We start from the raw sequence: 12549 nt of genomic DNA on the forward strand, positions 1-12549 counted from the left end.
AGCACTTTAGACAGTTGGTGTTTGAGTGACAGTATATAAAAACAACTTTTTTAGACACCCCACACCCAATGTGGGACAAAAGATAACAATAAATTTTTATGTGCTTTGCCATAGCCTGACATTTCCTTTTCTTGTGGAGATTCTTCTAGTCTTTCATTCTTGCAATGCTATGAGATGGTCTTCCTTTGGCATCTCTCTCTCTTAGCAGATCATTGGTCTTTCAAACATAGAGGTGCTATATATAATGATTAAATAATCTGGTAAAGATGGAACATCTCAACTTTTAGCATATGGAGCTCCTATGCCTAGCTCTGCTTTCAAATATCTTATCTTAGTCTTCAAAAACCTATGACTTTCTTCAAAAGTACTTGCATTTCATATACTTTTGGAAAATGGCAAATGCTTTGCTCGCTTTAGAAGCTCCCACTTGAGAAAAGGCATCATTAACCCAAATAGAGCACAATCACAATTAGTGTAGAATCTATCTTGGGTGAACTTTGTTTCTTTGAGGGTCTCTATTACCATATCCAAATCATCAACAATACCCTTAACCATGGTCCCAATATTAACATTGACTATTGTAGGTTTGCCCTAGTTTTCAAGTAGCTTCTCTTTGAAATCTGTGCAGTCAATCTTAGTTGAGATCAATGTATCCACTTTTATCAATTCCATTATATACATCCGGATTGCTTTGAAAATTGAGTAATGTGTCTCATTTATTTTATTTTAATGTGGAGGCTCCTATATTTTTACATGTCATGTTGTGGCCTTACTAGAGGATGCGACCCCCCTACCTATCATTGCTCAAAACTCATATTGTTTCATTTGTTCCAAGCCAGTTCTCTTCCCTTTGGTTTCTTCTTGCAGTGGTTCTTGCAATGGGCTTGTCTCTCCTTATTAGGCCCACATGATACTTTAGATTCTTGCCTCTTCCATGAGCTCCTCTGTCGTGACTTTGTGGCTTTCTCAAGTTGCATTGGCTATCTCCTTTTTTATCAATGTGGGGGTTCCTCTTTAGGTGTTGACTATTCCCAATGGCTCCCCTATTTTTTACAATGCGGCTTCTTCATTTCTTAAGTAGAAGGTGCTTTCATATGCCACCTTGTCTTTTGGATAAGGTTTTCTTGCACCCTCTTTGTGATTCTCCAAATCCAATATATGTTTGTAAATGTCAACAATGAAGGAACTATGAATAGATAGTAATAGAAAGTTTGACCTTTACAACCTCATTGTAATGCGAGTTAACATAGGCAAAGTAGAAAATAAAAAAGATAATTCTTGTGATCATCTAGCCAATAAATAATGTCATTCCATTTATTATAGATGCCTTTGATCTCTTCAGGCCTACCAAGTCTAGTTACCATCTCACATATACAAATGGTGTAGTGATTTTAGATAATAGAATCATGTATACATAGATTTGTGCCTTGTTGCTATAAAGTGAAATGCCAATTGTAGTAATGGAAAATGCATGATGTAAAATATACTCTTTACCAAAGAAAGATGGATAATACCAAAATATCATTTCCAAATTAGAACGAAAATACCCAACCGATACCCGTAAAACAAATTTTGAGAAGAAGAGCTTCTTAGTACTGTTGGTTCATCTTAATCATTATTGTGGAATAGATCAGAGATAAATAGAAGATAATTAGATGCCCCTAAAATAAAATTGGCATGGATAGTAGAGAAACATCTGTTGTTCCATTCAACTTGTTCCATCTTGGTGAGCTTGGTATAGCCTTTCAAATATAGATAGCTTGCCAATTTCATAATATCATAAGCAATTCTACACATGACAAGGCCAACAATTGTAGATGCAAACCATAGATTCAGTTCTATCATGGAATATTGCTAACTCAAAAATTCAACATGGTGTCTATAAGACCTTACATTCTCGATTTCAATTGAAAATAATAGCAATATAGAACTTTTTCTAGTCAGTCTTGCATCTTCAAGATAATGGGACTGCATAATCAATAGATTAATCAGTTTAAGGGTTCCACTTTTATCCTTTTTACTTAAATAATTTGATCCATTTGATCCACTTTCCTATAAAAAACATTTAATGATCATAATCATTAAAACATCTTATGAGCAATTTCACTTCCCAACAACTTATATATTTGATGGAACCAGCTGGGCACCAAAGTGGGTTTGACTAATTTTTTAAAATTTTTTTGAACAATTGATATTCAAAACCAATCCATTTGTCATCTGATATTCATTCAAAAAAAATTCGATGATTGGAAACAATTTTAAAAACTCATTTGACATCATTTTGCAATTTGTCGACTTAGTGAAAGGAAGTCTTTTGACTAGCGTTAAAAGCTGACCCAAACAATTGACTGGGCTCTAAAATCTAACACATTGATTCTCTATTCCATATACTTCTACCCTGTCAATTTTTTTCTTAAGACAAATTTTCAATCAAAAGATATTGACTATCAAAGTTAACCTTTCAGAACTGCCTGCAGTAAAACATGTTAGAAAGCCACAAAACATGTTTGAATTTGGCTTGAAAAATTAGGTAAGCTAACACTTGGGGAAATGAAAACTAGGAGACTGGTCCATTGTGATGAGGAGAGCATCAATCTTATATTAGGGCTCATGAAGTATAATAGAATGCATTTGGAAAATAGTCAAAGTGGGCTACTCAGAATTGCAGATTGGAAACACTGACAAAAAGGTGATTTTTGCAAAAGGAATGGCCCTAGGAAAGTATGTAGACAGATTCGTCTAGACTTGCAAATTGGCATACTTGAAGTATTATTAGAGTATAACATAGTGTTACAATCCATGCAATCTCATCTATCATGGATTTGGAGATATGGAATCACAAATAGGGGTACTGACTAATTTGCTTCTACTGACACCAGTAAAAGGTTACAAATTGCATTTAGAATCACATTTGAAAACTAATCAAACAGATTCATCATAAATAAAAAATTGAAACATAACATTTACCTAACCTCTAGAATGAAATGAAAAAGGAATTTTATCATTACAGTCAATTGAGTCAAAGTTATTGCAAGTCAAACATGGCCTTCCAAAATTTTGAACAATTCACATCAGCATGACAACAATAAATGACCAACTTTGAGGGATTGAAAACCTAGCCAAATAGATTCAAAGTGACTTAAAATCTGAAACATAGGTTCTTAGGTATGGACATGAAACACTCCCAAAGCAACGATTCATGAAATATAGTTGTGTGCGAGATATTCAATTGCAAACATAGCCTCCTGTCACTATTTGACACTTTGGAAAAATGCAAACTCAAAAATTGCTCAGAATTAGACTTCATAGAGTGGCTTAGAATGGAAATTTATCTTCATAGGATGAGTGGATATACTAAATTCAAGGTATTAGAAACATTAAACACATCATGGGCCTCAAATGGATAGCTGGGTATACGTACATTAAAGAGAACTTAAGGGCTTAATTTTTTCAATTGTACTCAAAATCAGGGCTTCAATTTTGAGTATGAACAGTGGCTTTTTTTGGGGATGTATGTCCCTTGCAGGCATGGCAAGTATTTAGATCTATGGGAGAAGTAGATCACACTCTTGACAAAAAAATTTTGTTCTCTTGAATAGCTTTATTGAAAGCAAAAACAACTCCTATTATTTACAAATGATGGCCCCAGGTCACCAAACTTCAACAAAATCTTTTACCTCTATCATATACCTATTTCTCATTGATATTTTCTTGAGGTAAACTAAAATTTTCATTCATATCATTCTAAACAATTAGATATAGATCTTGAAATAGACCACTTAGCAAAATTGAATCTACATCTTCACTTTCATAACACATAAAAACTAGATTCATTCTCAACAACTTTCTCATTATGAAAGTTGCTATCAGAATGCTCAAAAATATTAGACTCAAACTAAAAATATTCTTCATTTAATGAAATAAGCATGCTATCAGTCTTGAATAAGAAAGCTTCATATTCAACTTGGCGAAAAATGTCACACATACCTTGAAATTGTGTATCCTTATGTATAACTAGATGGTACTTGGATGAGCAATCAAATTTTTACTCACAAAAGTCATCAATGTCAAAATCTGAAACTAATCCATAATAATCCAATAGTCCTTTGAAATCAGAAAATGGATTAGCCATCTTATTAGAGTATTCATCATGAAACTCATTACAAGGTCCATGCTGATTTTCAATAAAAACTTCATTAAACACCTTGTTAGCAACATTATTCTCATTCTCACTATCATACTCAGAAGAATAACAATCTGATCTCTTACAACAGTAGGATAGTGTATCATCATTAAAATCATCCTTAACTAAATCTAAACATTTCATGCACTCTCAAAAAGTGGGTTCATAACTCCATATGAGGATGCTTTTTGAAAACTTTGACAAAAAGTGGGTTGATCATCATCATAATCCTCATCATATAAAGTGTTAGTATAAAGTTTAAGCTCACTACCCATTTCATCTTCATGGAGACTCTTAGCATATGAACAAAAATTAGAACTATATGAAGACTCAATATTCACCCCATCAACGAAGCATGTAAAATATATAAATCAAAGTTCCTTTCATTGTCTTCATGAAGGTGATTCAAATGTCTTACAAACCAATTATCATTTATCTTTCCAATAGGTGTTGATGCATTAACCTCAAAATCATTTGCATATTGTTGGTTACTACTGTATACATTTCAAGACACTCATCTACACAATTGGGTAATCCATCCTTATAAATAATTTCTTTGTCTTCATATTGTATAGACAAATCTTCTTCACAACTTTCATTCTCAAGCTGACTTGTATAACTCTGAAATGGAACTTCAATTTCAGATTTAGAAAAAGAACTTATACCTCTACTAGCATAAGAGTACTTACATCCATCATTGCTTTCTTCTTCCCAATTTGCATCAGATTCACATGAAGACAAAGATATACTAACACTATTCTCTTCTTGACTTGAGTAACAACTCTCGTCATTGTCTTCACATGGTGCTTATTCATAATATGTCAGATTAGCAACTTTATTTTCATCATTTGAAACATAACTTTTAGCTTCTTCATCCTCATACTAAGATGAATACCTTTCAACTTCATGATTCATTATGTTTTCAACACAATACAAATTACTGATAGGAAAAGGAATGATTGAATTTATATCTTACATGCATAACTCATCAAGTGAACTAACTTTATCATCTCCTATTATAATATCACAAACATGTGCACTATATTGAACAAGAATGGACTCAACTCCTTTTTGCAACAAAGAGACTTAATCTTCAAATGTTTTTACTTCTAAATTTTGATCAAAATTATTTACAATAGCATTGGTATCTATTTGCTGATCTAAAATTAAAAACTCCTTTTGACATTGATTTGTCCTTTGCACCTCATGTTGCTGATAAACATTCCTAGAGAAGTGACTCATAGTTAATCTATACTTTACATTGTTTTCAATCTCTATTGCTATCATGAATGCCTGATGCAAAGTCTTAGGTTCCTTATCTCTCAATAGATAACTCATCTTCTTGTCAAATGCATTAAGATAAACTACTAAATACACTTGATCATCTGGCTTATAACTTTCAGGAATCTTATTCAAAACTTTTCAAATCTGATATTAAATTTAGGAACTAACTCACAATTCTTGATTTGGATCTTCAATAACTTCTCAAAATAATCAGAGACGCTTACTCTTTCCCCAAATTGCTTCATGAAAACTGAAAGTAATTCATCCCAAGATGAAATTGAACATGCTGGTAAAAAGGAAAACCAATCCCTAGAATCACCTTCTAAAGTCTGAACAAACAACTTCATTTGAACATCTTCATGAGCAATTTCAAAACCACCAATCAAATCATTGAATAGTTGAACATGATGACTAGCTGAATTTTCATGTTTCCCATTGAACATAGGTAAACATTTTCTAAGATTATATGACATAGGTTTAGGGAAATCATGAATGCCATTAAAATTTAACAGCATGTATCTTTTGGTAAAAATAAATCTATAATTCTTATCCATAGACTGCATACTAGGTGAAGGGAAATTTGACATTTAAAAAAAATTCAAACACTTGCTAAATCTATCCCTCATAAAGTATGTTAAGATGTATCAAACCATTCTTGTATTTAGTGCTGAAAATAACTTGATCGAGAATACATACATATACCATTTCTTTCATGACAAGAACAACATCATGAAAAATGAAATACCTCAAATGTTGATGCTGAAAACATTGATCTACTGATTGGCATAGGTGTTGATTTCAATTCTTCACACCATTGATCAAATCCTTGTAGAGCCACCATCTCCTTGAGGAGAACCAAATGAAATCATTGTTGTGATTCATTCTTACATTCAAATTTCTTATGATAGAAAATCAAACACAACACTTCAAAACTTATTAGTCAAGAATTCATATATTCTCTGTTCTTGCTTACAACTTATCATAACTTTCAAATCTGCACAATTGAATTGAAAGGTCTGAAAACATTTATATATAAGCAATCTTCATTGATATAGAGGTCTTTTACAGAGTCACCACTCACAACTATGAGAAGGATTTTAAAATAGGATTTACAACATGACAAATCTAAATTTAATCTTTCCACTTGCATGACTTGCAAATCATTAAAAATTTGCAAGAGAGAAACCACCTTTAAACAATTTTGACTCTGAATTTATAGTAGTACTTTGAAAAGCACAACCGGCTAAATTGATTGAAGATAAAACTTAGTAACAATACAATTTGTATTCAACCTTGAAAGATACTGTTGTCTTGAACAAAGCATCACTAGGGTGCATGATATTTGAGTAAGAAAACTTGAAAACACATTAGATAACTTACTACTACAACTGTTTCCATGCACTTGTCATATTGTATTGAATCTCCTTTTAAAATTCTCAAGGTTTGTCTACTATTTAGATTCAATACAATTTCTAGCATAGTGACCATTTTTTTGGTGTTTTGAAATGTCACAGGTTCCAAATTATCCCAATGAGAACAAGACACATCTAGGGGCAGCTAACTCTCATTTTCAACATATCCTTTCAGACATTGGGCCAACTATAAGGCTAGACCCTAATTCTACTTCAAGCTCTACAAAACCTAGGTGGGTGGACCTATAGATTCAATTTATATGGTACTGGTACTAAACATATTCTTGAATCTATTAACAAAAGATTTAACCCTTATTTCTCCTAATGAATCATGCAATAACATAGATGTACAATAGCTAAATGAAAGACGATGCAATTCATAAGCTGAGTGAGGGCATACTTTTCAGCTCTTCAACATGAAAATGAAATATATTTGATTAATGATGTTGAATATCAACAAAAGCCCCAAATATGCAACAGTAAGAACAAATGATCCTATAGCTGATCAGTGCCTTATCTATTAGGAAATTCCATGAATCAAACACATACATCTGTGATATCAATGATGTATTCCATACATCAAAATATCAGATTTGTTTAATCATTTTGTGAATTACAGATCAATGTCCATAAAGACCTAATTCTTATGAAGTATCCTTCTCAAAATAACTAGCAATCCTATCAAACACATCAAGCATTTACTTTGGCCCTTTATTCCAATAGCAAAAGATATATGACATACAACCTTAAAGGGATGCAAATGGTTCTTAGCTCTTTGTTCCTAGACCACATAAGACTGCATATTACAAAGGTAGGAGACAAGAATCAAAATGAAACTAAAGAAATTCTTGCTCACTTGTATTCGTTTCTTTGAAACTATACATTTAGATTCATGAAATTTAAAACATCAAAACACCTAACAGATCAAAACTAACTATATTATCTTCACTGTTTCTATTCATAAAAAAGATAATTTGTTGAAGAATAATCATGGAATCATAGTTCTAGATCGAACAAAGTGGTCTCACTTTAAAAATTACCAACCCTTACAATATGAGAAAGAAGAAGATATAGAAGGAGATAATTCTTGAATTTGATCTAAGAATGGCATGTTTCCACTTGAAATTCCATCCCTTGTAGTTGCAAAACCTCTTTTCATCTTTCTATGCATTTGATCTAATTTAGTTTTCATCACTATCTTGTAACAAACTTGGAAATATCTCTGTTGAATGATGAAAACCTTTGTATCACCAAAATAACTGAGCTGCATCATTAAATACTGGTAAAATTTGGGTTTAAACTAATTTGAAGGTGACCAAATTTGACCCTAATTTCTTTTTTACCATGTTTTACCCACATTCAACTCATTACCAGTGTAGAAATAGTTTTGAACTTTGACACCTGAATATAGTTGCAAGTTGGGAATCTAGAAGGAAACCTTGAATAACTTGAATAGATAGCTTCCTATACCAAAAAAACTACAAAATGGAAAGTTCATCTTCTCTTGGTTTTGGAAATATATAATATCACTATATTGGCATATCGAAAACCCCTTGAATCTCATTTTGAAAAACATACCCCTCTACTATAAAACTCTAGTTAGCACTTTTAAATTTTTCAAAAATTTAAAAAATCCCAAAGTTCCAACTATAGAAAAATTCTTCTTTGAATTCAAAACCAATCACGTGCATTTTTTTGGAAAAATAATTAAAAATCATTTTTTAATATTTTCAAATTTTTACCCTACCCATGCTTCTTGGGTGAAACCTAGTTTGACCAGACTGCCACGTGGTAGCACCTGATTGGATGATTGTTGCTTCTTCACTTGACTCTTGCCACCTAGATGCCACATGTCATTTGCTAGTTGGGTCACCATGTCACATATTTCCTTTTCCTCATGCCACATCATCACGACATAGTGACTTGATGACATGTGTCACCTATTACCACCTTAGCGCCCTGTCACTAGTCTACCTCATCTCGACACATTAGCATCAACTCATTACAATGTGTCACCTTCTAGTTGGGTCACCATGTTGCACAGTTAACAGTCAAGCAACTTCATTTTGGTGACATAGCGACTGTTGTTAGATTTACCATGTGGCATGATCTAGTGACCTCTGATATCTAGACCACCATGTCAATTTTTTCTTCACCGTGCACTACCACTTATTAAATTTTGGTTCGTTGTCATCACTACCTCCAAGTCCCACACCTTTATAACTAGATTGTTGGTTTTCTGGGAGGTTGGCGTGTCACTTATTGGAAAATCTCCCATTTTGAGGTGGTGACATAGCGACCACTAGAATCTGGCGACCTTCTCTAGTAGGCTTTCATGTCGGTGATGATGTTAGTATCTTGGGCTACATGGTTGGTCAAAATTTCTTTATGTTTCCTCCAAGTAGCCATCCACAGGCTCTAGATGCAAGTCTTTTCATAAAGTGTTGAACACTTTAGACACTTGGTGTTTGAGTGACAAGATATAAAAACAACTTTTTGAGATACCCTATGCCCAATGTAGGACAAAAGCTAACAATTTTTTATGTGTTTTTCCATAGCCTTCCATTTCCTTTTCTTGTGGAACTTCTTCTATTCTTTCATTCTTGCAACACCACAAGATGGTATTCCTTTTGCATCTCTCTCTCTCTCTCTGTCTCTCTCTCTCTCAATGGATCATTGGCCTTTCAAACATAGACTTGCTATATATAATGATTAAAGAATTTGGTAAAGATGGAACATCTAAGATTTTTGCGTATGGAGCTCCCACACCTAGCTCTGCTTTCAAATGAATTCTCTCAGTCTTTAAAAACTTGTGGCTTTCTTCTAAACTACTTGCATTTCATATACTTCTAGAAAATGGCAATTTCTCTGCTCACTTCAAAAGCTCACACTTGACAAAATGGATCATTAACCCAAATAGAGGTCCATCACAATGAGTATTGAATCTATGCTGGGTGAACCCTGTTTCTTTGAGGGTCTATCTTACCATATCCAAATAATCAAAAATTTCCTTAACCACAGTCCCAATATTAACACTGACTATTGTAGGCTTGCCCTTGTTTTGAAGTAGCTTCTCTTTGAAATCTATGTTGTCAATCTCACTTGAGATCAATCTATCCACTTTTAGAAATTCCATTCTATACATCTGTACTGCTTTGAAAATTGAGTAATGTGTCTTACTTATTTTCTTTTAACATGGAGGCTCCTCTATTTTTACATGTCATGTTGCAGCCTTACTAAAGGATTCTACCTCCTCACCTATCATTGCTTGACACTTATCTTGTTTCAATTATTTCAAGCTGGTTTGCTTCCCGATGCTTTCTTCTTGTAGTTGTTCTTGCCATGGGCTGTCCTCTACTTATTGGGCTTAGATGATACTTTACATTCTTACCTTTTCCATTAGCTCCTCTACTAGTTCCTTTGACATAACTTTGTGGCTTTCTTGATTTGCATTGGCTTTCTCTCTCTCTTTTTTTTTCTTAATCAATGTGGGGGTTCCTCTATATGTGTTGATCATTCCCAATGGCTCCCCTTTTTTTTTACACTGTGACTTCTTTATTTCTTCAGCAGTAGGTGCTTTCACATGCCACCTTGTCTTTTGGATATGGTTCTCTTGCACTCCCTCTGTGATTCTCCAAAACCAATATATGGTTGTAAATGTCAACAATGAAGTAACTATGAATAGATAGTAATAGAAGGTTTGACCTTTACAACCTCATTGTAATGTGACTGAACATAGATAAAGTAGAAAATGAATAGGATAATTCTTGCGATCAGCCAACAAAATAATAATGTGATTCCATGTATTATATACTCCTTTGATCTTTTTAGGCCTGTCAGGTCTAGTTACCATCTTGCATTCACAAATGGTGTAGTAATTTCATATAATAGAATCATGTATACATAGAATTGTGCCTTGTTGCTATAAAGTGAAATGCCAATTGTAGTCATGGAAAATGCATGATGCAAAATATACTCTTTACCACCCAAGGATGGATAATATTAAAATATCATTTCAAAATCGGAAAGAAAATAACCAACTGATACCCCTAAAACAAATTTTGAGAAGAGGAGCTTCTTAGTATTGTTGGTTCATCTTGATCATGATTGTAGAATAGATGAAAGATAAATAGAAGATATTTAGATGCCCCTAAAACAATAATGACATGGATAGAAGAGCAGCCTCTATTGTTACATTCAACTTGTTCCATCTTGGTGAGCTTGGTATAGCCTTTAAAATATAGCTAGCTTACCAATCTTATAATATCATAAGCAATTCTACACATGACAAGGCCAACAATTCTAGATGGAAACCATAGATTTGGTTCTGTCATGGAATATTGCTGACTCAAAAATTCAACATGGTGTCCATAAGATGTTACAATCTCCATTTTAATTTAAAATAATAGCAATATAGAATGTAACATCTCCATTTTAATTGAAAATAATAGCAATATAGAACTTTTTCTAGTCAGCCTTGCATCTTCAAGATAATCATCACTTTAGGGGTTTCATTTTTATCCTTTTTACTTCAAATATTTTGATCCATTTTATCCACTTTCCTATCACAAACATTTAATGATCATAATCATTAAAACATCTTTTGATCAATTTCATTTTCCAACAACTTATCAATTTGATGGAAAAAATTGAGCCCCAAAGTGGTTCTGGCTAAATTTTTTTTCGTCTTTGAAAAACTGATATTCAAAACTGATCCATTTATCATATAATATTGATTTGAAGAAAATTCAACCATTGGAAAAAATTTTAAAAAATCATTTGACATCATTCTACAATTTTTCAACTTAGTGCTAGGAGGTCCTTTGACTAGCCTTAAAAGCTAACCCAAACAACTGGCTGGGCTTTGAAATCAAACACACTGATTCTCTATTCCATTTACTTCTACCTTGTTGAATCTTGTTTGATGAAAAATTATCAGTAAAAAGATATCGACTATCGAAGTTACCCTTTCAGAACTGCCTGCAATAAAACAAATCCAAAAGCCATAAAACATGTTCGGATTTGGCTTCGAAAACTGGGTAAACTGGCACTTCGAAAGAAAAATTTGGGCATTGCTTCACTGTGATGAGGAGAGCATAAATATTCTATTAGGGCTCATGATGAATAACACAAAACATTTGGCGAGTAGTTGAAGTTGGCTACTTGAAATTGCTGATTGGAAAGACTGACAAAAAGGTGATTGTTGTGAACGAAATGGACCTAGGAAAGTATGTAGAAAAATTTGTCAAGAATTGCAAATTGGTATACTTGAAGTATTTTTGTTGTAAAACATAGTGTTACAATCCATTTAATCTCATCTATCATATATTTGAAGATATGGCATGATGAATAGCGGTACCAACTAATTTGCATCTACTGACACTAGTCAAAAGTTATAAATTGCATTTAGAATCACGTTAGAAAAATGATCAAATGGATTCATCATAAACTCAAAATTGAAACAAAACATATTCCTGACCTCTAGAGTGGAATGCAATAGAAATTTTATCATTAAAATAAATTGGGTCAAAATTATGACAAGTCAAACAAGGCCTTACAAAATTCTAAACAATTCACATCATCATGACAACAATAAATGACCAACTTTGAGGGATTCCCAACCTAGTGAAACAAATTCGAAATAAATCAAAATCTAAAAAATAGGTTCTT

At 32.9% G+C, this 12549-nt stretch overlaps 2 pseudogenes; both read right to left on the bottom strand.

The window, feature by feature from the left end:
* Window positions 1–1090: 1090 nt before the first annotated feature.
* On the bottom strand, window positions 1091–10015 carry LOC149545701 (uncharacterized; annotated as a pseudogene).
* A 443-nt stretch (window positions 10016–10458) lies between these two features.
* On the bottom strand, window positions 10459–11270 carry LOC149545702 (uncharacterized; annotated as a pseudogene).
* Window positions 11271–12549: the final 1279 nt, after the last annotated feature.

Source organism: Cupressus sempervirens, chromosome 7 (genome assembly GCF_028749045.1).
Source record: "Cupressus sempervirens isolate cs-2001-9-10 chromosome 7, ASM2874904v1, whole genome shotgun sequence".
In the NCBI taxonomy this organism is placed as follows: Eukaryota; Viridiplantae; Streptophyta; class Pinopsida; order Cupressales; family Cupressaceae; genus Cupressus; species Cupressus sempervirens.